We start from the raw sequence: 22,205 nt of genomic DNA, 5'->3' as shown, positions 1-22,205 counted from the left end.
TTTAGTGCTGCCTATTTAGATATGAACAGCTCCTAGAAGTCACCTAGAAAGTGCTTTTAACACCTGTGGAATCTTCAATTTGTTTGACCTTAATTGGACATTCCTCAAATGCTAATGAAAACTTCAGTTACTAATAGAAATATTTTTAGTCTGATGACCTATACCAAGTGGCAGAGGGATCTGACTGGAGTTACTGACATGGGTAATACCTGATCAAAAATGAGGGAAACTCATAGACCTTAACAGCACTGTCATAGGTGTCACAGCGTTAGATCTGCAGTCATGACGTTGGATTCATAATAAGACACTGAAATCTTAATTCTTCACTTAGCCTGGCAGTGAGCATAGTAGCATATCATAACCATATACATGCTGTTTTTGTTTTATTCTCTTAGAATCAGACTGTGGACTAATCACAGTCTTGGCAGACTTGGTTATGATTGCAGGCTATATTGCAAATGTTGGCAGCTTCACCAAAGTAAAAGTGTAGTCGGCAGGAGCTGGGACATGGAATCAGAGAGGAGAGGGTGAAGTGCTAATACTCTCATCTCCTAAAATGGGGAAGTAAAATATAATCGTTAAAAGCTGGTGACATTACAGAATTGTTGTGCCATCTTGCATTCTCATCAGTGGCATATGAGAGTTCTAGTTGCTCCACGTCTTTGTGAACAGTTGGTATGATCAGTCTTCTTTAATTTACACATTCTAATAGGTGGTCATGGCGACTCCCTGTAGTCTTAAATTGCATTTCTCAGATGGCTAATCATGTTGAGCATCCTTTCATGTGCTAATTTGCTAGCCTTATATGTTTTTGGTAAGGTGCTAAACTCTTGTGTTAATTCTAATAAGTTTTTTGTAGCATGTATAGAATTTTTTTTACATAGACAATTGTATTATCTGTGAATAAAGACAGTTTTACTTCAAAACAGAAGTTGGCAAAAAGACAAATGAAGGCTTGAGTAACTTAAAATTACAAAGGTGTTGAACAGAATGATTTATCAAACTTTGGAAGGAGGCCAGAGCAGTGTGAGAAGAGTCCCAGATGTGAATCAAGACCTAGAGATTTAAGCATGTTATCAAGAGTTATGAAGATAACCATCAAGAGACTAAAATCGAAAATTTGAAGAACAGTCGTCATGGAAGTGGTGGTGGGGATAGGAACAGCAAGAGTTGGTTGCTCTTGTGAAGTCTTCTGTATCATTTGATATATTGCCTTGTACATGCGTTTCCTTGATAAAAATAAATTATTGGTATATTGGTAATTAGAACATAAAGATAAAAGTGACATGAAGTAACTAAAATGAGTAGAGGATAAGAAGTGAATATTATAAAATAAGAAATATTGGGGAAATAGTCAATGATTGGAGAGTTGTATAAAGGAAGGAGGGCACTAAAATGACAGTGCTGATGAGTACCTAGCCCTGAGTGGGCTCTTATTACATTCTGGATACTTTCTAAACAATAAACATGAATAACGTTTTTAATAATCACATCAACCCATGGGATAGGTATTATCATCACCATTTTATAAATGAGGAAATCAAGGAGCTGAGATATTCGTGTTACTTGAGGTCACACAGTTGGTTATTATAGCCAGCTGGCCCGGCTCCAGAGCCATCTCTCTACCTTTGACACTATGTTGTGTCTCATGGAAGGACAATGGGTGTGACACTCCACAGTGCAAACAGTGGGTGCTTCTTGATCCCAGGATGACTTGGCTTGTTCTCTGAGGCCATCTCCTAAAGAGGTACTTAACCTCAGTTCACTCATGATTCAACAGGTATTTGAGTGCCTGTTAGCACAGTTCTAGGTACTAGGATTATTCCTGTCTAGTGGGGGAGGCTAATGATAGAGGAAAATATTAACAAATATTTGCCACAAGATGCGATGGGGACAGATAAAGCAGGATAAGGACTACAGTGACCATAGCGGTGGTGGTGAGGTGTTATTTTAGAAAGGGAGGTGAGGGAAGTCCTCTCTGAAGAGGTGGCACATGAACATTGTCTTCCTATGACAAAATACCATAGAGTGTGTGGCTTAAACAACAAACATTTATTTCTCACAGTTCTGAAGACTGGGAAGTGCAAGGTCAAGGTGCTGAAAGATCCAGTGTTGAGTAAGGGCCCTCTTTATGGTTTGCAGAGAGTCATGGTCTCGTATCCTCACATGGCAGAGAGCAGAGAGAAAGGAAGCAAACTCTGTATGTCTCTTGTATGAGGGCACTAATCTTATTCATGAGGGCTCCACCCTCATAACCTAATGACCTCCCCAAAATCCCACCTCTTAATACCATCACATTGGGGTAAGGATTCCAACGTATGTATTTTGGGGAGGACACGAACATTCAGTTCTTAACAAAAAAAGACCTACATAAAGTAGAGCAGCAAACTGTGAAGATACAAGGAAAAGTATTTCTGGAAGAAGGAATAGTAGGTGCAAAGTCCTGAGGCAGAGCTCGTGTGGCCTATTTGAGGTACTGGAAGGAAGCCAGCTTGGCCAAAGCTGGGGAAGGTGAGGGAGGGGGAGTTCTTGGCACCAAGGCAGGTAGAGCTTTATAAACCAGACAGTGACTGGATTTTATTCTTAGTGTGATGAGAAGCCATTAGAGGGTTGAGTGAAGGGTAAGGATATCCAGTAAGAACTTCCTGCCCTGTATCTCATGAAGAAGACACAGTATTTCAAGAAGAGTCTTAAAGCTGTCAGCTATTTTGCTAATCAGTGAGGGTTTGAATAAATGAACTGCTAGGGAAATCAAGTCGTCTATGAACAAGTGAAAGTGTTTGCATCCATTGTACTAATATGTACTTTCCCAAAATGTGACTTATTGGCTGGGAATAAGTAGTTGAATTGTAGCTACACAGAAATGGTAATTCATAGCATGGTTACTGATTGCTTCCTATGTTTAATGATGTGATTATAGTCAACCATCATTTAAAAGTTGCCTTTCTCAGTTATAAGATAATAATCACAAGAATACATTAGGGTACTGGTATATGGGGGGTGCATAAGGAGAGAGAAGGAATTTTGAAGAACGGGTTAACTTGAATTTAAAATATTTGGATAAATGGAGATACTAAATATCCAAATGTATTCATGTTCTTAGAATATTTTTCTTATAAGAACTTTTTTGTTTCACATATTTGAAGCATATATTTTTTAAATCAATGATTATTGAAGAGTAAGAGTAAATTCTTAATTTTTGTTATCTAGGACAAAACATATCTTGGTTTATTTCTAGGAGATATAAAAAAATTTCTAGTCTAATTTACTTATCCAAAATATAAAAGGAAAATGATTTCTTAACATGTAAAACTGTATTAAAATTTATATTAAAATAAATATAAATGTAATGAAATAGAGAACATATCTATATCTATACACACATAAAAGGTAGTATCAAGGCACATACATACTTATGTAACAACTAATCTTTATGTGGAGAAATGGCCAAAGATTGGGTGCTATCATTTTTTTATACATAAAACGGGGCCAACACGTGCAAAAGTAATCATCCTTAGTAATGGTAAAAGAAATGCAACCTGAAGTAGCTGAGGTTAAAGAAATAAATGAAAATGATGAATTACAATGTTGGTATCGCTGTGTAGAGCTGGATATTTGCAAATGATTGTTAGCATTTGAATTTGTGTATACTTCCTACCAACAATATTTGACAAAAGCCATTTCACTGAACATACCCTTTGATCCAGTAGTTTTCTTAGGGGAAAAAAATCAAAGGAGAAAAAAAATCTTGTTGGAACAATGTTAATTATAATAATGAAAGGCTAAAAATAACTCCAATATCTAACATTTGAAGAAATGATTAAGCAAACTATAATAGCTCATAGCAATAGAATATTATTTGCAGATAAAATGCCATGGAGTAGTCTATTTAAAATTAAATGAAAAAAAAAAAAACATAGACACAATATTGTGAAAGACTGTTTCCAATCAAGATAAGGATGAGAAAGCATAGAGTGCCTCTGTATAATTTCCTTTGATGATTTTATTTACCTTTTTATTATATATTTGGTTATATATGAATATGATATGAACAATATAAGAGAATATAATTAATTCGCTTAAAGAAAGGATATCAAAAATAATACACAAGGTCAACAAGATTTGGATCACTTGATACCAACAGCCAGGAACTAGAGTGCCAGTGAGGCTCCATTCTGTGTTTCCAGTAAAGGTGAGAATAAGGCAGTTGAAGAAATATTCCTCAAAACTAATGGAAACTAACATAGATTCCCCAAAAGTAAGCCATAGCAGCTGATGAGATTTATTTTTGGATTGAAAAAAATTACTTTAAAGAAAGTTTTAGATCTGTTATCACAGCCTCCTATCCGATGACATTTTAAAAAATTTTCTATATAGAAACAAATTTCTGAATTCTTAACAGATATCACACTTTAATGTTGTATACAACTAAATTCCAGAGAAGCAGAGAATTTCAGTAAGCCCACAGGAGTGATTGTGATGGAATTTGACCTGGACTATGTTAAGAAGTAAAGCCCTTGAGCTTGTCATGCCAGGTTGTATTGTATCAGGACAATAAATTCTAAAGAATTCATTCAGTCTTTGAAATGGGTGGGTAGCCTTTAGGTAAATGCTAAGTACAAATACAAATCAACTGGTATGGAAACAGGGAAAGGATTCATGGATTTCACGATCATTTTGAACTTAGAATTTTGAATATAGTAGTCCAATATATCTCCTCTTTTCATGAGAAAGAATTACTCTGAAATGGGGCCAGACAGATCACTGGTTTTCTCGAAGTCTTAGTTGAAATCTCCTCCTCCTTACGAATCTGTCAATCATTAACAAGTAAACAGATAGGACTTCCATAATCACCACTGTCCAGGACAGTTATGGATCCTTTTCAATACGTGTGATAATTTGGTTTCGAAGGACATGTGTCATGTTTGAGTGCTACTTTAAAATCTTAGAGGTTGTTCTAGAACTCTTGATGTCTAAAAGTTGCCGTATTTCACTTTAACATGGGTTTATGCATATCTCTTGCACAGTATGATTTCTGATCTCCCTGATGACTGGATAGGATGTGTATGTTTTGCGGTGAAAAATGAGAAGAGGTGAAGCTGACATTGCGTTGTGTACACTGGAGAGGATCAAAGATGATCCAATCCCTTTGTCTTCCCAGCAAAGAGCAGCCTCCAAAACGAGGCTAATGTTGACCACTTCAGTGGATTATTGAGAGGGTTAACTGAGGAAAAGGAATGTGGGAGAAGGAGCTAAGTAAATGCTACTTCCTTTCATTTTTTATGTGCAAAGCATTTTGTAAGGTGGCAAGGGCAAAAGGGATAACATTTAGAGTAAGGGGGTGGGTGGGGAAACAATTGCAAAAACAAATGCCTGGTTTTTGCCCTCAAGGAATTTGCAATAGACTGGAAAAGTTAGGCAAACACATTTAATTAGGGGAAGATAATGCAATTAAAAGAAAGATGGCTAAAGTGCTGAATGTGGCTGGAGTTAAGAGTAAAAGACAGCCTTAGGGTTCCAAATTAAGCCTCTGAGGTTGGAGAATGTGATGGTATCCAAATTTGAAGGCAGGTTAATGCACAGGGCAATTGCATGCTATGAAATTACTCTGAGACAGAGAGTTATACTTTAAAAGGTGATAAAATGTTAGAATTATGCTCTTTGTTTTTGAAAATTGCCTCTCGTTCACTGTATTTCAGGAAGTATTTCGTAACAAGCACACTGCAACCCTTTTTACGATGTGGGTGGAAGGAGGCGTAGGAAGGGATGGAGATGCTTCCAGCTCCTTCCGGCTGGTTTCTGTCTTCCAGGGAATCTCGGGCTCCTCGGCAATGCCTTTGGTGGGGCCTCTGTGAAGTAGTCCCAAGCTAGACTTGCTTGCTAGCAGCTCCTGAAGTCCTTTCCTGCGATGCTGGAATAAATAGGGACATGGAGGAGATAAGCATTTTATTTATACCTCTTCTACTGGACTTATTACCTTTCAATGTGTATTTTCAGTTAATTGCAGGCGTGTCTTATCTTCCCTGTTGGATTGTAAATTCTTTGAGGGAGGAAGGGCCTCCTGTTTATTTTTAGTAAATAAAACTTTGTCAGAAGAAATTCCCTTTACTCCAAAGTCTTGCTGACTTTGAATTACATGGATAGATTTTTTTGTTTCATTGTGCTGTTTGAGAGTATCTGAAACTATATACAGTATTCATTTGGATTTTGGCATAGTTGGGATTCAAAGGAAATTCATTCCCTTACCATTCCTAACTTATACTCTGCCAGCATTAGGGATCAGCCACGGTGTACTTTAGAGTCTTCATCCATATCTCTTTGGAAACTCAGAACTATGACTACCTACTCCTTGTGAAAAGGGGGAGGCTCTGGTTTCACGTCTGATAGCTAAACCAGACACCTGGGTCTGGTAAATGGAAGATAGTGGGATGGGAAAGAAAACGAATTGATACATCTAACAGGAGTAGGAAGACCAGTGTTTGTCTTGGGCACGGCTTTCTGGGAAAGCTCAGAGTTAAGTAGCAGTTGGCGTGAGAGAAATGGCAAGAACACAGCAGAGTGGAAAGGTCTACCTGCTTCTTAGGCAAAGCTGGGTAATTCTTGGCTGGATAGAATGGGCATTACAAGTGATTACTGGCACCGTAACCATGGTAGGCGTTGTTTAACACATTAACTACCACACTCGAAAAAAAAAAATTTTTTTCCTTGGGACCATGTGTGTTTTATTATGAAAATAGAATAAAAACTTCGAAAACAAAACAATCCTTTCTAATTTAATGAAAATTGTGTTATTTTTTATTGTTTTCTGTGCGTGAGTTATATGCAACTTGAAAAATAGTTCTCATGGCTTCCAAGGTGAAGAGACGTGCGAGTTACATATGCTTCATGAGGCCCTGGGCTCAAAATTAGTGCGAGTTAAACACAACTCACATGGCAGTTATTGTGTTAAAAGCTCAAAGTGTGGTAGTGGTGGCATGTGTGGGGGGGTGGTGATGATGATGATGATGATGACCACGTGGTGGGTGGATGGAACCTGTGCCAATTTTGACGCTTCTCACCTTCTTCCTCATAATAGAAGAGAAAGTTATTTAGGTGTGGGCCACAGGGTGATTGTAAATACTTATGTACTTGTATAATCAAATCGGTGGTAACTTATTTTTAGAAATTCTCTAAGAAGGAGACCATCCAACTACAAAATTTCCAGTGGGAGTTGAGGGCTGGAGGAAAGCGTGCTGCTTGCATGTACATATGCAGCATGGCGCCGGGTGCTGGTTACTCCTCCAGTGTGTTGGCTTATCTCTGCCCAGCTATTAATACATCAAAGCGTGTGAGCCAGCCTGGTGTTGTGATCCAAGCTGTACCATCTTGCATATTCTGTTTTTCTCTGTTTGTTCATTCTGTGTCCACCAGTCCTCCTAACTGGTTGATGTGTGAAGCAGTGTGAAGAAAAATGGCTAACCACAGTGCTTCCTGCAGATTTTTTCAAATTGCTGTCTCCCTTGAGCCCTATTGTGTATAACTATATACAAACTCTGTGTGACTTTTAGGTTTGGGGGGGGACAATTGAATAAAATCTTTCTCATTCAGTTTGGGGTGACAGACCTAGGGTTTTTCACTTTCCTTCTGAGATCACCATTTATTGAAATACTTATACTCTTTAAGAGATCATTTAACTCATAAGTAGTTATGAGGAAGCAGTGGAATGTACTGTTGTAATTAAGAGCTTGAATTTGGGTTCAGATTCTGGCTCTGCAACTTCCATGTGACCCCAGGAAAGTCACTTTATTCTTCAGAATTTTTGGCTGTAAAACAGGGGTAATTACGTTCCTACTTCATTGAGTTGTTGTAAAATAAATACTCCATAGCAAGCACTCAAATATTTGCTAATGTTTATTGGACAGCTTGATTGACCAAGTCACAAAGTGTATACAGAAAAGTAGATGAAGTTCACTCTATCAAGGAGTTTACAGTGTAGTTGAGGAGATACGCTCATGAGACACAACCAGCTTGGGTGCTGGGAATGCAAAGTGAGCGAGATGGGGTTTATTAGAGTTCAGAGAAGGGAAAGTTCACGCCTATGTAGGAGGCACACAGAATTAATGCAGCTGGGAGAAACAACATAAAGGGAAAGATGTATTTCAGTGGGAGGGAAGAACATAAAAACAAAGACTCAAAGCTACATCCAACCTATCTTGACTGTTTGGTTAAGTACTTGGCTACTGAGGACTGCTGGTAACAGGCAGATGAGTCCAGAATATGTAAAATGGACTAGACATAGAAGGTCTTGGTCCTTTTTCTCTATGCTTTTTTCCTCTTTGATGTGGTGACTGATACCTGCTCCCATGGCTTCCTGCTCAAATGGTCCTGAGACTCACAGATAAGGATGTCCCTCCAGTCTATGGAAGAGAAGGAGAGAACAGGATTGACAAAAAGGGAAGAACATGCCTATCTGTAAATCCACAGTCTAAAAAAGAACTCTTCTGCAGAACATTTGGTGAGGTTAAAAGGAAAAAAAAAAAAACAACAGTCCATCAGTTTGATTGTTGTGGGAACCTTCTGTCAGCCAGATGGAAGCAAAGGCTGATGCCTTGTTGATACTGTACAGACTGCAGAACTGAAAAAGACAATAGGAGGTGACCGTCTCCACTTCTGCTGGCTGGGTAATCTGGCCAAAAATACCAATACCTTTTGACCTATTTTTGTCGCTTCTCAGAATACAACAAAGACGTTGCTGTATTGCATTTAACACTGACCATTAAGGAAGAATGACCCCATGATGCGGAAGATGGAGGAGCCTTTGAAGGCAGTGGTCATGATCTCTTGGAATTTTTTTTAACAAAATTTTTATTTGAGAACATCTTTAGATGTAAAGAACTATTGAAGATGTCATACCGAGAGAACTCTTGTACACCTTATACCCCATTTCCCCTATCTTGATCTTACATCGCTATGGTGCATTTGACCCAATTCATGAACTGATATTGATACCCCATTGTTAATTAAAGTCCATACTTTGTTCAGATTTACTATTTTCCCCTAATGTCCCTTTGTTTTTGTTGTAGGATCCTATCTGGAATACCACAGAAACTGGTTGTGACACTTTCTCAGATACTCCTTGGTTTTGATGACCTTGACAATTTGGGTAGTTACTGGTAGGTGTTTTGTGGAAGGTCCATCACTTGGGATTTGTCTGATATTTTTCTCATGATTAGGCTAGATTAATGTAGACTGGAGTGTTTGGGGGAGGTAAATGTCATCCTCATCACATCATAAAAAGGATAATAGTATTAATTTGACTTATCCCGGTTGATGCTGATCTTGATTGTGTGGCTGCAGTAATGTTTGTCAGGTTCCTCTACTGTAAAGTTATTCTTTTTGTTTCCTTCCCTTTGCATACTGTAGTCTTTGGAAGGAAGTCACTATTTGCAGCCCACAGTTAAGGAGTGGGGAGTTAGTTCTCCTTCAGGGTGGAGTATCTATAAAAATTATGTGGAATCCTTCTGCAAGAAATTTGTGTGGTGTTTTTTTTGTTTGGTTGGTTTTGGTTTTTTTTTTTTTTTTTGAGACAAAGTCTTGCTCTGTCGTCCTGGCTAGGTGCAGTGGCATCATCATAGTTCACTGCAACCTCAGACTCCTGGGCTCAAGGATCCTCCTGCCTCAGCTTCCTGAGTAGCTGGGACTACAGGCACATGCCACCACACCCAGCTAATTTTTTCTGTTTTTGGTAGAGACAGGGTCTTGCTCTTGCTCAGGCTGGTCTCAAACTCCTGACCTCAAGCGATCCTCCTGCCTTGGTTTCCCAGAGTGCTAGGATTACAGGCATGAGCCATCATACCCGGCCATAAATTTGTCCAGTCTCCCCAATTCATTTATTTATGCAATCGCTTGTTTATATTACTACGGACTCATTTATTTTATACTTTAGTTATAATCCAATATTGCTTTATTTTCTTGCTCAGATTGTTCCAGTTTTATTAATAGCTCCTTTTTAGCCTCTTCGGTTGGCTCCTGTAGCCCTTGACATACCCTCATCATTTTGGGAGTTGGTTTGTTTGCTTATTTTATAGCAACTTCTTCCTTTCTGGCACTACAAGGTACTCTTGGCTTATTTGGTATAGTTCCTGTCTCAGATTTATTGAAATTTGTAACTATGAAAAAAAAATTCTGGTCCTAAGACATGTTACCAGAGCTTTAAGAGTGCAGTTTTAAAACATTTCAGTGAAAATAAATCAGATCTCATAGCTTTTAAGGGATATGTGACCCAGAAGGGATGAGAGTTTCTGAAAAATGAATCCTGATTACACAAATGTGATGAAACTTCTCAAGAGAGATGGAGAGACAGAATCTAAAGGAACCCATGTGGCTTCAGATGACACTTTATGATTAATTTGGATTTTAAAAAGGCATGCACAGAAGACGAAGAAAGGACTTACAATCAAACTAAAAATATCATCTTCCAAAGTTACTTAGCTACTGGTTTGTTAAAACAATTTCATTATTCTGCTAAATGATGTTATTTGGTTCACCTATAAACCAGATGTATTAAAATGGGCGTTCTTTTCGTTTCTCTAAAATCATCTCTGATCTTCATTCGTTTACTCAACAAATTTTTGTTTGCCCACTATGTGAATTTTAATTCCCACTATGTGAATTCATTTAGGCTCTGAGGATGCGTCAATGAACAAAGCTGCCAAGAATCTGTGCTCTGATGGAGTTTATATTCTAATTGAGGGAGATGGATAAAAAATAGATATTTTGAATACAGCAGATACATGCTATCGAGAGAAGTCAAGCAGGGTAAGGGAGATGGGGAATTCTGGGGCAGGGTGATGGAATTGTTATTTATATAAGGTGATTGAGGGAAGCTCCAATGATAAGATGACATTTGAGCAGAGACCAGAAGGAAGCAAGGGAATGAGCCGTGCACGTACCTCTAGAAAGAGTAGTATTTCAAGCAGAGGGAACCGAGGATACTAAAAACCAGAAGCAGGAGTGTGCTTGGAACATTCCAGGGATAGCAAGTTGGTCGGTGGGGCTGGAGGGGGGTCAGCAAGGCAGAGAGGTGGGGTGAGTGAGGACAAGCATGCACGTGTGGGCAGGTGGTATACTGCACACTTACAGGATGCCATTCATTTGAAGCACATGTGTGTGGCTGTCCCTGGAGCTGTGCACCATGTGGACCTGGGCTATGTAGAGCTTGTTGGAACTTGGGCTTTTTCTTTGAGGAGAAAGGAGCCGTTGGAGACTTTTGAGCAGAGGAATAAGGTAATCTGAGTTTACATTTGAAAAGGACCACTCTGCCCGCAATGGATGTTGCAGAAACAGAGGGACCAGTTAAGGTCTTTTAATCTATTAGTATATTTAAATCTTAATCTATTAATCTTGATTTACTTGTATGTTACATGGTAGTAATTGTATACATACAATTTTTTCATTTGTATATTTTAATATTTTTTCTTCTGTTGCTCTGTAATCCTCAGGTTGATAATGTTTAGTGTCTGCATAAATTGTGCATGAGTTTCCTATGCTGCTGTAAAAACACACCACAAATTTAGTGGCTTATAAGTATATAAATTTATTGTCCTATACTTCTGGAGGTCAGAAATCCTCAAATCAAGATGTTGGCAGGGCTGTATTTCTTCTGGAACCTCTAGGAGAGAATCCATATTCTTGCTGTTTCCAGGTCCTAGAGGCCACCCTCCTTCCGGGACTCATGGCCCCTTTCTCCATCTTTAAAGCCCGCAGGATCTTCAAATCTCAGCCGCCTCCCCAGCTTGGCTTCTGTCATCATCTCTCCTCCTCTGACTCTGACTCTCCTGTCTCCTTACACAGATCCCTGTGATTACATTGGGGCTACTTGGGCCCTGGGATAACTCAGGATAATCTCCCCATCTTGAGATCCTTAATTTAATCACATCTACAAGATTCCTTTTACCATGTAAAGTAGTATATTGACAGGTTCTGGGGATTAGGATGGTGGACGTCTTTGGGGGGAACCATTAATCAGCCTACCATAGTTGGAGTTTTACAGTTTATTTAGCCATTTCCATTGTGGGATATTTAGACTGCATCCAGTCTGGGGCCATTATGATATTCCTGTGCTTCCTATATTTGTATACTTTGACCTCCTTTTCTTTTAGAATGTGTCTCTTAAGATATATATTCAGGTGTAAGGCTCCTGGAACAGAAAAAATGAACATCTTAAATGTATTTGTTTTCCAAATACATATTAATAGTTACATTATGGGCATTATATGAGTATGTCCATTTTCCTACGACCTCCCCAACATCGCTTACTATCACTTAAAGGTGTGTTTCCGCAGTTTGTTATAAAATGGTATTTCCTTTTTGTGTTCATTTCATTTCTTTACTGGATAGGTTGAACTTTTTGGAGTGTAATCTTTGTATTTTAAGAATATTTGTGTTTATTTTGCTTTTTACTGGTATCTGGAGCTAGAAGAATGGAGGCAGACTGTTGCTTAAGAAAGGGAGTAAGGCTGGCATGAATAGATGACGTATACAGAACTATATTGCTTTTAATTCTCCATCAAAGAGAATGATCTTCAGAATGAAAAGGGTATTATTAAAAGGCATTCAGATAACAGTGAAAGAGCATGCAGGTAATTTGAATGAGTTCACATCTCTAGGGCACATTAGATCGTATCTCAGGGTGTTGACGGAGTTAGCAGATACCATCTCTGAGCCACTGCCAGTGATGGTTGAGTGAACGTGGAGAGCAGCAGAGGTTCCAGAAGACCAGAGACATACAAATGTTGTTCTGTATAGATGTTGAAAAAGTGGAATTCCTAAAACTTTCAATGTATGAAATATACCCTTGCAGTATTTCTAAATTATCATCATAGAAGTGACTAAGCAGTTCAGAGAAGAGATCGCATTGATCCCTAGGCATCAGCATACATTTACTAATGTGTAGGGACCAATTTGCCACATTTCCTTTTCACTAGGGGTTTCTGTATTGGAAGAGACTATCGTAGACATCTAAGCATTTGACAAAAATCTCTCACAGGTCTCCTTATGCACACAACAGAGAGACATTGGAGGATGACAGAATAATTAAATAAATTCATAGCTGATTCTATTCGTATGCCATGGCAGGGGTCATGACTGAGTGCCAGCCTGGAAAGAAGTTTCCAGGGGCGGGTATGTAGGTTTTTCTCTTGGCCACAGCTTAAGAAATATCCTTAGGACTTGGACAGAAGTATTTAAAAATTTCATATTTATGTGGCTGATGGCACAAAGTTCAATAGGTTACCTAAACCTGTGGAATAAATCCCACAATATGAACTATGAAAATTGTTCTATGAAAATAGGTCCACACCAACTACATAAATTTGATGGAATGAGAATTTTTTAAATTGTGGTTGTATGGAGAATTGAAATAGCAGTTGATTTTCCTTCTTTTGGGGGACTTTCTTGAATTTCACCAATAAAAAAGAAAAGCAATAGTACTTATATAGTGAAAACAATTATCTTAAGGTTCATTCATGCATGAGTCCACCTACATATGGTTCATTCCAGAACATGATATATTATAAAAATTACTGGACTGAGAGGAGAAGATCTGACTTAGCTCTGCCATAAGCTAGTTGTCCTCTTGAGCCAGCAGCTGGTGTCACCTTTCTGGCTATGAGTATTCTTATCTGCAAGCTGGGGATGGCGCGGGTGGGGTACATTAATCACCTTGCTCCATTCCCGCTCTCAATGTGCTATCAGTCAGTACAAGTTCATTCTCCTGTTCCTCAATGAGTTCCACCAAATTTCTAGACTAAATGGACCCTTCCAGATATTTCTAGATTAAACAAACCCTTTCAGGCCCTCTCTGAGAAGGGGTCCCTTTTCTTTTAATCCTTCAGATCACCCTTCTTCAGGGTCATATTAAACCATCTGTATTTTCTACCCTTCAATCCAATCCAAGGCATAAGCACTGCACTTGAGTGCCCTTCCATCTCAGGAAGACCAACATTTTTTTCTTATTTAGGGCTCACATCTACCCCTTGGGAGTTCTGGATGAGGCTAGAGCCTCTCCTTCACCAGCCCACAACGTTCTCCAAGGTTTTACCCAAGGGGACTGCCCTTCAGCGTCCCCAGGGGCCATCAGCCCACCCTGGCCCACCCTGGCTACCCTTGGCCATCACTGACTGCTCCCCTGGCTTTCTCCCTAGCACCTCTGTTTTGATTTAGTTGTAATCACTGTGAACATTTAATTTGGAATTTTCAAACTTCATATTTTATTTTCCCACTTTGTATCTTCATGTTGTTATTTCTAAAGGAGTTAAAAATATTTCGTATGCCTTGATTTACTCTTGCTTAGTCTGACTTTTCCCCTGATGTTGGTCATCAAATAGGATCTCAAGTGTTTTTATTTTTGCTCTTATGGAACACACCTTTTGTACGTCTTCATAGAATCCAGCCTTTTGCACCTTTTATCTTACGTATTTAGATTAAGTTCTCATACTGCGAGGTCTCTGATTGAGGGGAACATTGGTATGGTTCCTGTTCTATTTTAGGTGCCTTTGTTTTGACTAACAAAATAAAGACAAGAGGTCACTTTAGCACGTTATATTCTTTCCTGAAAACATTAAAATATGTAAGAATTCAGCATTTATATTTCAATGTATAAATTCCAGCCTCCTTCTGAGGACTTCCCTTAATACCAGCATAATTTTAGCTGGGGGAATATTTTGCAACCTGTGATATCTCAGATGGCAATGCTTTTCAGCCCGCTCTTTCCTAAATTCCTCCTTTTTAGCTTCTTCTACTGTGAATTCTTCCCAGTCAGCATTTTCACACTTTCAATGTTCATTTTAGGACTGTCTGCTCTGCTGTGCCTATGCATGCTCTAGGCTTTGCCCTAAGTTCATGTGACGTGTGCAACTAATTTCAGGTTCTCAGTCTAGGTTTATTACTGTTGAACCCAGAAGACTGACGTATCGCTCAGACTTGTGCATGCTCTCTGCCTGCCACAAGTATATCTTGGGGTCATGTATTATGTTTCTGATTAGCACGTTGGTCAGGAAACAAGCTACCCATTGTGGCTGTGACCAGGCATAAAGTCTCTTTGCTTATCTGAAAAACAGTTCTTTGACTTTGCCACCTGTGGCCAATCCTTCTCTGCCACTGTGTCCTTGGAGGCCAGCTCCCCACTCCTTACCTAGAAAGCTTTCCTGACCCCAGCCATCAGGATAAGTTAGCAAATCAGGAAGCCACTTCTGTGTGGCCCACAGCTCCTCTGTCCATGTGTTTGCATCGAATGTCTGAATTTTCTCCCTAAAGAAATGGAAGATTGTGGAACTGATCTTTTTGTTAGATTTAGATGTTACGTGTCTCCTAACAAGGCTTTATATTTATAAATCGAAAGTACTCACAGCCTTTAGGACATAGATGCTTTCAGAAAGGGTTTTTAGTCTGTCTGATTTCTAGACATGTTTCAGACTGACTAAATGTTTAGTTCTAATACAGTGTGACACAATGGAATGGAAGTTAAGTGGCTGGTCTATGTATAGTTGACAACAGCAGGAGACAGAAATAACCCATTTCTTCCCTATAGTCACAGAAATGCCTAGTGTAAGGACAAAGGTGCCTTTCGATATATTTTCATCGTGAAGGTCTGTCAAAGTGGGTTTCTACACAATGCAGGAGTACAAACTTTTTAACTAGGACTCTGGTTCAGTAGCTCTGATGAAGTCACCAGAGCTCCTTTAGCAACCAGGTTGTTTGCATGTCATAAAACTATGATATGACTCTAGGCAAATATTTATTTAGTGAGAAATGTAGGTGTACGCAGGAAGGCTTGCTCCTTCCTTATGGAGTATTTCCTTATGAAGCTCATTAGTCCCATACTCTGGGACAGCGTGGTATTCCGGGAGTGGCACAGACCATAAATGTCACAAGATGTGAGTTCAAGCCATGGTGTGGCTAGTTATCCACTTCAGGCTCAGAAGTCACTTGATGGGCCAGCCGTGTTTTATCTACAAAACTGAGAGGGGTTGGGGCAGTGTTCGATCAGGTCATTTCTAAGGACTCTTTTAGCTTTAAAACCCCTAATTAGTGTTTCTCAATGCTATTGTATTGAGCCTACTGACCTCCTGCCCACATCAGAAGTCCCGCGTCCTACACCCCTCCTCGGAGGGGAACTTGGTGATCAACGCCCTCTTTGACATTCCTCTCCCCCTCCCAGCCCACCCCCACCCCAGTTATCTCTTTCTTCTCCATGGGCCTGTTGCATTTTGCTCATGCTGCTGATAGACTTCTTATCGCATGTTATTAACTGGAAGATTTGGGTGGCAGTTGTTGGGGTGGAGGAGGGACAGGGGAGGATACTGTGGCCTGACCCATAACAAATTTATGTCTCCGCACCTCCACATCATTGAGTTTCAGAGTTGGAAGATAATCTTAGCTAAGGTTAGAAGAACATGTGAAGCTGAAATATTATTGAACATTTAAAAATTACTTTCTACTGCTATTTTTTGCTTGCTTGCCTGTGGTTTCAGTAACATTATGGGTTATATTGGTTTTGATGGGCTGGCTTGGAATTGAAACACCAGAGAGCCTACATTTAGTGGGAAGTTCTACTGCATCACTAGATGCATTATAAGGTCACTAATAATTCTAAAATTCTATACTTTTAGCATTGTTTCTATGGGAAAAGGCATTCCAAGTTCCAAATAGCTGAGGCTGACTTTTGGATCCCAACTCCTTTAAGAGTTGTAGACTACATACGTTAAATCATCTTGAAATATGCAGGTAGGTGTATGTAATTTACTTTATGTGTAGATAACAGTAATAAAACTGCTATTTGAGCACTTATAATGTGTCAGGTATTATAATGAAAGCTTTCATACATGCATGTGTTCTCCTCTTCACAATAATTCTTTGAGGTAGGCTTTATTATCTCCATTTTACAGATGAGGAAGCTGAGGCCCAGCAGAGCCAAGATGTGACTGTAGACCCGTCCAACCCCCAGTCTTATGACCTTCCTTCTTTGAAGCCTGATGCCTCCCAAGCTCGTGCAGGCGAGCCTTTTCTTTTTCTGCTTTGCCCCCAGAGGTCCTGCCACGAGAGAGGTGAAAGTTAATTCTTTTAAAAGTAGCTATTTTAAAGCAATAGTATTCCCTTCCAGGGACCTGAAATGACGATTCCCTTTGATGGGGTCATATACCAGTATGGATCTTTAGTGTTTCTCGGTGGCATGAACGGGGAGTTGACATGGCCTGTGGTAGAAAGAGTAGCCTTAGAAGAACCTTTTACATAAAATAACACTACGGTATTCAGTTATAAGATTCAAATAAACATGCTAAAAATGGTCTGGAGAGAATGGAGGAGCAGTAGTCAACAATGATGGAGAACAGGCCTTTTTTAAAAACATATTTAATTATAGTGTTACCATAAATCTAATTTAAAATGTGGGCCAGAATGTTTGTTTATTCACTCACTCATCAGCTATCAGATTTTTAATGAACCCTTTTAGGTACAGGTACTGTGCTGGGCCCCAGGGGATACAAAAGTAGATTAGACACAGTCCCTGCCTTCAAGGAGCTCAAAACCTAGTGGATGGCAGGCCCAGAAACCTTCAGATCCTCTACTTTGTATTTTTAAAACAGCCCAAATGCCAAAATGTCTTTTAAAATTATCTCACTGCTCTCATGGAGCAGTGCATATGTGTGAGGAGAAATCCCTTCCACATAGTATGGATTTGGTAAGCAAGATTTGCAATAGCACAAAGACCCAGCCAGTGTGTGTGGATTTGCTAAAACCCACCGGCATATGATGCTGCGGAGACTGTTGACTTTGGCACATTTGCTTGACCTCAGTGCCAGCTTACTGAAGATGAGTTCCATTTCACATTTCACTGCCCTGCACTTTAAGATTTGCTTTTCATGACGCGTAAGACAAGGGGAGAATGCATGAATGGCATTACAGAGACCCCCGTCCTGTGACTGATACTTCTTGGGTTTACTACAGAGTATGCATTGAGGCTCTGAGCTTCTCAGCTGGGTCCCAGATGAAGGTGCCAGGAATCCTGTTCTGGGTGACATCTAAGAAGAAGATTGACAAGGCTTGAAGTTGGGAGCTCAGTCGAGCCCCTTTCAGGAGGACCAGAGCTGAGCTTGGTGGTGGTTCCTGGTGACCAGGATCCATCCCTTCCTGAGCCATGTTTGTCTTCTGGAAGAGGAAGAGGGTGAGATAGGCAGGAGGTCAGTAGCCTCAGCTGCTTCTGCTGCAGAAGGCTCTGCATGGGCTGGCGAAGGATGGACAGTGTTACAAGTAAACCTGGAAACCATAGTGATCTTAGTGTTCAAGCTGGGACATGCTGGATCTCATTTTTGGAAAGTACATTTTCCCTGAGGTGTGCTGCCATAAAGAGGGCCTATGTGTAATCTGCCTCGGAAAAACAGATTTCCTGGGATGCCATCAAAAAACAACTTTAGTGGGAGAGTCTCCCACTCTGCCATTAAAATATATTCAGTGGAAAGCATTTCCCCTGTTTTTGGATGAAAACATATCACATGGCTATTCTGATTCCTCTTATGCAATAAAAAACCCAACTTTAATTTTCCAGATACTTAAAATGTCTAGTATCATAGAATAGTCAAAGCTTCCAACCTCATTCATATTTATAACTGCTCCCTTTCCTCTAGCTAGGGCCTGTTGCAAGGAGAAGGGCGGTGGTTGGAGGCTTTCTCTCTCGCTTACTCAGCAGCTGTTACTTCCGGGTTGGGGTTAGGGGATGAGGAAGGAACAGGAAGGGCCACAGGAAAGGCGGCAGTATCACAGGAGTGCTTTCTTTGTGTTGTGGATGTTTACAGTCAATTCTTTCTCTTGTGGGGCCCTTTTATGCATTCTTCAGAGATACCCCTCACTCTGTCTCTGGGGTTCTCTTACCTCCAGTTTCCTTGGTCTGGCTGCTGCACTCTCTTCAGCCTTGTTGCAAACTCCTTTGTGAGGCTCTTGAAAGTTAGCGGGTCCATGTGTACTCCTGTCTGCTGGGTTCCATTGCTGTCCAGGTGGACCTTGTTGGGAAGAGCCTAATACAGCCCTGTACATATGCTTGTGGCGTGGTCTATGGGCATACACATCCTTTGCTCCCATAAACTGGAAGAGTGCAGGCTGCTCCCAGTGCAGCTGTGGTTTCCTCTGGCTCGTCCTCCAGCATCCAGCCAGCCCACTCCTGGTCCTTCAGATTTCTCAGACAGAAGTCCCCAACAAGGGCACAGTGCCCTCCTACTGTAAGCCTCTCATGTTAATGTCCGGTTGCAAACCCCCGCCCCAGGCTGGAAGTGGGAGGGGCAGGCAGGGAAGGTTCTCTCCCCCTCTACCCTTAGCCTTTAGGTAGGACCAGACTGCAGCCTACTTGCTTCAAACAGTCTCTTCTCTTAGCCACCAACAGCCTGACTCATTTGCGAGCTCCCTGTGGGGTAAGAGGTTTAAGACTGGTGAAAAGGGTTTGGGGCTGTGTCCTTTGAAATAGTGCATCTAGGCTCCGCACCTCACCTTGGAATCTGGTATCTAGTCCATCTTAGTGGCTTGGTTGACATGTCCCATGTGAACATTCCGTGAGACTTTTTTGGGAAGCGAGTGGTGCTTAATCACATCCTTCACTGCTGGAGATCTGTGAGTCACGCAGCGCAGAAAAGGCTCCCCGGCCTCCTGCCCACTTTGCTCCAGCCTCTCCCCTTCCTGCCACCCTTCCCGCTCCAGGGCCTGTGCTCCCTCACGCTGGGTCTCTGGCCGAGGACACCCCCGTCTCTCTGCCAGTTCCCTCCTTGCCTTGTTGCCTCCTTCTATTCCTTCAGGATTCTTCAATGTTCCCTCCCCAGAAAAGACTTCTTTGCTTCCCTCACCCCAGTAGATCTCCCTCTAACTTTCTGTCACGGTATCCTCTTTATTTCCTTCACAGTACATCTTACAGGTGACAATGTTTCCAAATAAATGATACAGGCTATTTAGTATCTTTCCTTCCTATCAAATGGTAACCCTCAGGGAGGAAAAGTCCATGTCTGTTTTGTTCGGAATGTATATACCTAACCAGTGCTCACTACACATTTGTTGAATGAATGAATGAAAGCATGAGTAAAAAGGTTACCTTTCTTTAAGCCATTTCTTTCACAAATGTATCTCTTCTTTTGTGTTGACTTTTTTTTTTTTTTTTTTTTTTTTGAGACAGTCTCACTCTGTTGCCTGGGCTAGAGTGCCGTGGCATCAGCCTAGCTCACAGCAACCTCAAACTCCTGGGCTCAAGCAATACTTCTGCCTCAGCCTCCCGAGTAGCTGGGACTACAGGCATGTGCCACCATGCCCAGCTAATTTTTTCTATATATTTTTAGTTGTCCAGATAATTTCTATTTTTTTAGTAGAGACGGGGACTCGCTCTTGCTCAGGCTGGTCTCGAACTCCTGAGCTCAAACGATCCGCCCGCCTCGGCCTCCCAGAGTGCTAGGATTACAGGCATGAGCCACCGCACCTGGCCTTGTGTTGACTCTTAACACCTGGAGTCTTGGTGACGTGGGATATACAGAGGTTAGGAAGTGCTGATAGAAGACTTAGCTGTTGGTGTATTTTTCTATTTATCATCACGTCCCCACCTTCTCTTCTCTCTTGGTCTCACTATCCATCTCTCTGGCTCTGTCTCTATCTGTCTGTCTTTCTCACTCACTCGTTCTCAGTCTCTTCTAACAAGAAATTTGTTGGAGGCCAGTGGGGCAGAGCTGCCGCCCATTTTACAGATGACCACACCAAGGAGAAGTTAGGTGTGAGATCCCTTACAGGGCTACTGGCGCCATCTCTCTTTTGATCTTGTTCTCTCTCCAACTCCCTGTCCCTCTTGTCCAGCTGTCCTCTGGCTTTGCAGTAAGGCCATGGCCTGGCTTACCACTTTCAAATCACGCCGAGGTGGCAGCAGCTTGACCTGGTCTAGAATGGAAAGACTAGTTCCCAGCCCAGAATCTATCTTGCATGGTGCAGACAAGCAAGAGAATGTCTCTTCAAGATTCAGCCCCATAAAAGCAACACATTTACAGGTGGCAAATCCCATCAATTTTCATACTCCCTGCCCCCTGCATTATGTACACCTCCCCCCCCCCGCCCCCGCTCTCGGCCCACACAGTTGTGGGTTCATGGACCAAGGGAAGGTCTTCCTCCCCAGGGAAAAGCAAAAGCTGGATTCTGAAGGAAGGTGCTGGACTTGAGCTAGGCTTGGCGATTGCCTCACCTCTCACTTGCTCCCTCTTGCTCAGCAGACTGTCCTGAGCCCGGCCATAAGTCAGAGAACTTCACATTCTTTCTTGGACAAGTTTTACTCCACATAAGGCCCCTTGGGGCAGTCTAGATTCCCGGGGGTGACAACCTGGGCAACTCCTTGCTTCAGGAGGACAAGGCTTATCTTGTATGTGCACATTCTACTGGTGTGTCCTATCTGGTTATTATCAAATTGAAACTGTAGCAGTTGACGTTTCTTGCTTAATTACTGCCTGTTGATTGTAAAATAATAGACCACCAATGTCGCTGGTTAGCTATTACTGCCATTTCATCTTCAAGTGTGCACTGTAACATGGCAGTGTTTTACTTTGTGCTGTCTCTTTGATGAGTATTGTTATTTACACTAATAATAATGCCTTGCATTCAAAAGGTGCCTCAGAGTTAACGTAACACTTTCGTTTTATTATCTCATCTGGTTCGGTTACAAGAAAGTGCAAGTAGGCAACTAATTTTAGGAGAGTGGGAGGTAAAGTTTTTATTCTAGTTATTACTCTACTACAAATTTTGGCATACTATAACTTTTTTTAGCAAGTATTTATTACCTTAGTTACAAAAATTAAAAGTGAATATTAAAATTTTATGGATTTTCTGCTCTTTAAGCCTTTTGTCAAAATCCAAAAAGTAGAGTACTTAGAAGACATATTCCATCCAGGGTCATATAAAATAAATCATAATATCTTGGCTAGGAGCCACTACTCTAGAACTTGATCCAGAATATGTTTTAATACTAGATTGTAAAGAAATGAGTTGTCTACCCCAGAGTTTGCTTAGCATAGCGGCCTCATTTATTTATTTACTTATGTGTATTGAGGTGAAATTCACAGATCATAAAATTAACCATTAAAATGAGTACAGTGAAAAATAGAGGTAACCACCACCTCTATCTTGTTCCAAGACATTTTCACCACTCCAGAATAAAACCCCACAGT

At 40.7% G+C, this 22,205-nt stretch overlaps 1 protein-coding gene across 7 annotated transcripts in view; it reads left to right on the top strand.

Annotated features, from left to right (window-relative positions):
- PIP5K1B (phosphatidylinositol-4-phosphate 5-kinase type 1 beta) overlaps positions 1 to 22,205 on the top strand; it is a 273,143-nt gene that overhangs the window by 19,366 nt on the left and 231,572 nt on the right. For 4 of the 7 annotated variants that reach the window (XM_069474143.1, XM_069474139.1, XM_069474142.1 and 1 more), the window contains exon 2: positions 16,926 to 17,090. The exons of the other annotated variants lie outside the window; for them this stretch is intronic. The gene's annotated coding sequence lies outside the window, so the exon portion shown is untranslated. The remainder of the gene's footprint in view (positions 1 to 16,925; positions 17,091 to 22,205) is intronic. 7 annotated transcript variants of the gene reach the window in all.

This window comes from Eulemur rufifrons, chromosome 7 (genome assembly GCF_041146395.1).
Source record: "Eulemur rufifrons isolate Redbay chromosome 7, OSU_ERuf_1, whole genome shotgun sequence".
Classification (NCBI taxonomy): domain Eukaryota; kingdom Metazoa; phylum Chordata; class Mammalia; order Primates; family Lemuridae; genus Eulemur; species Eulemur rufifrons.
This window is presented reverse-complemented; position numbering and strand designations above follow the sequence as displayed.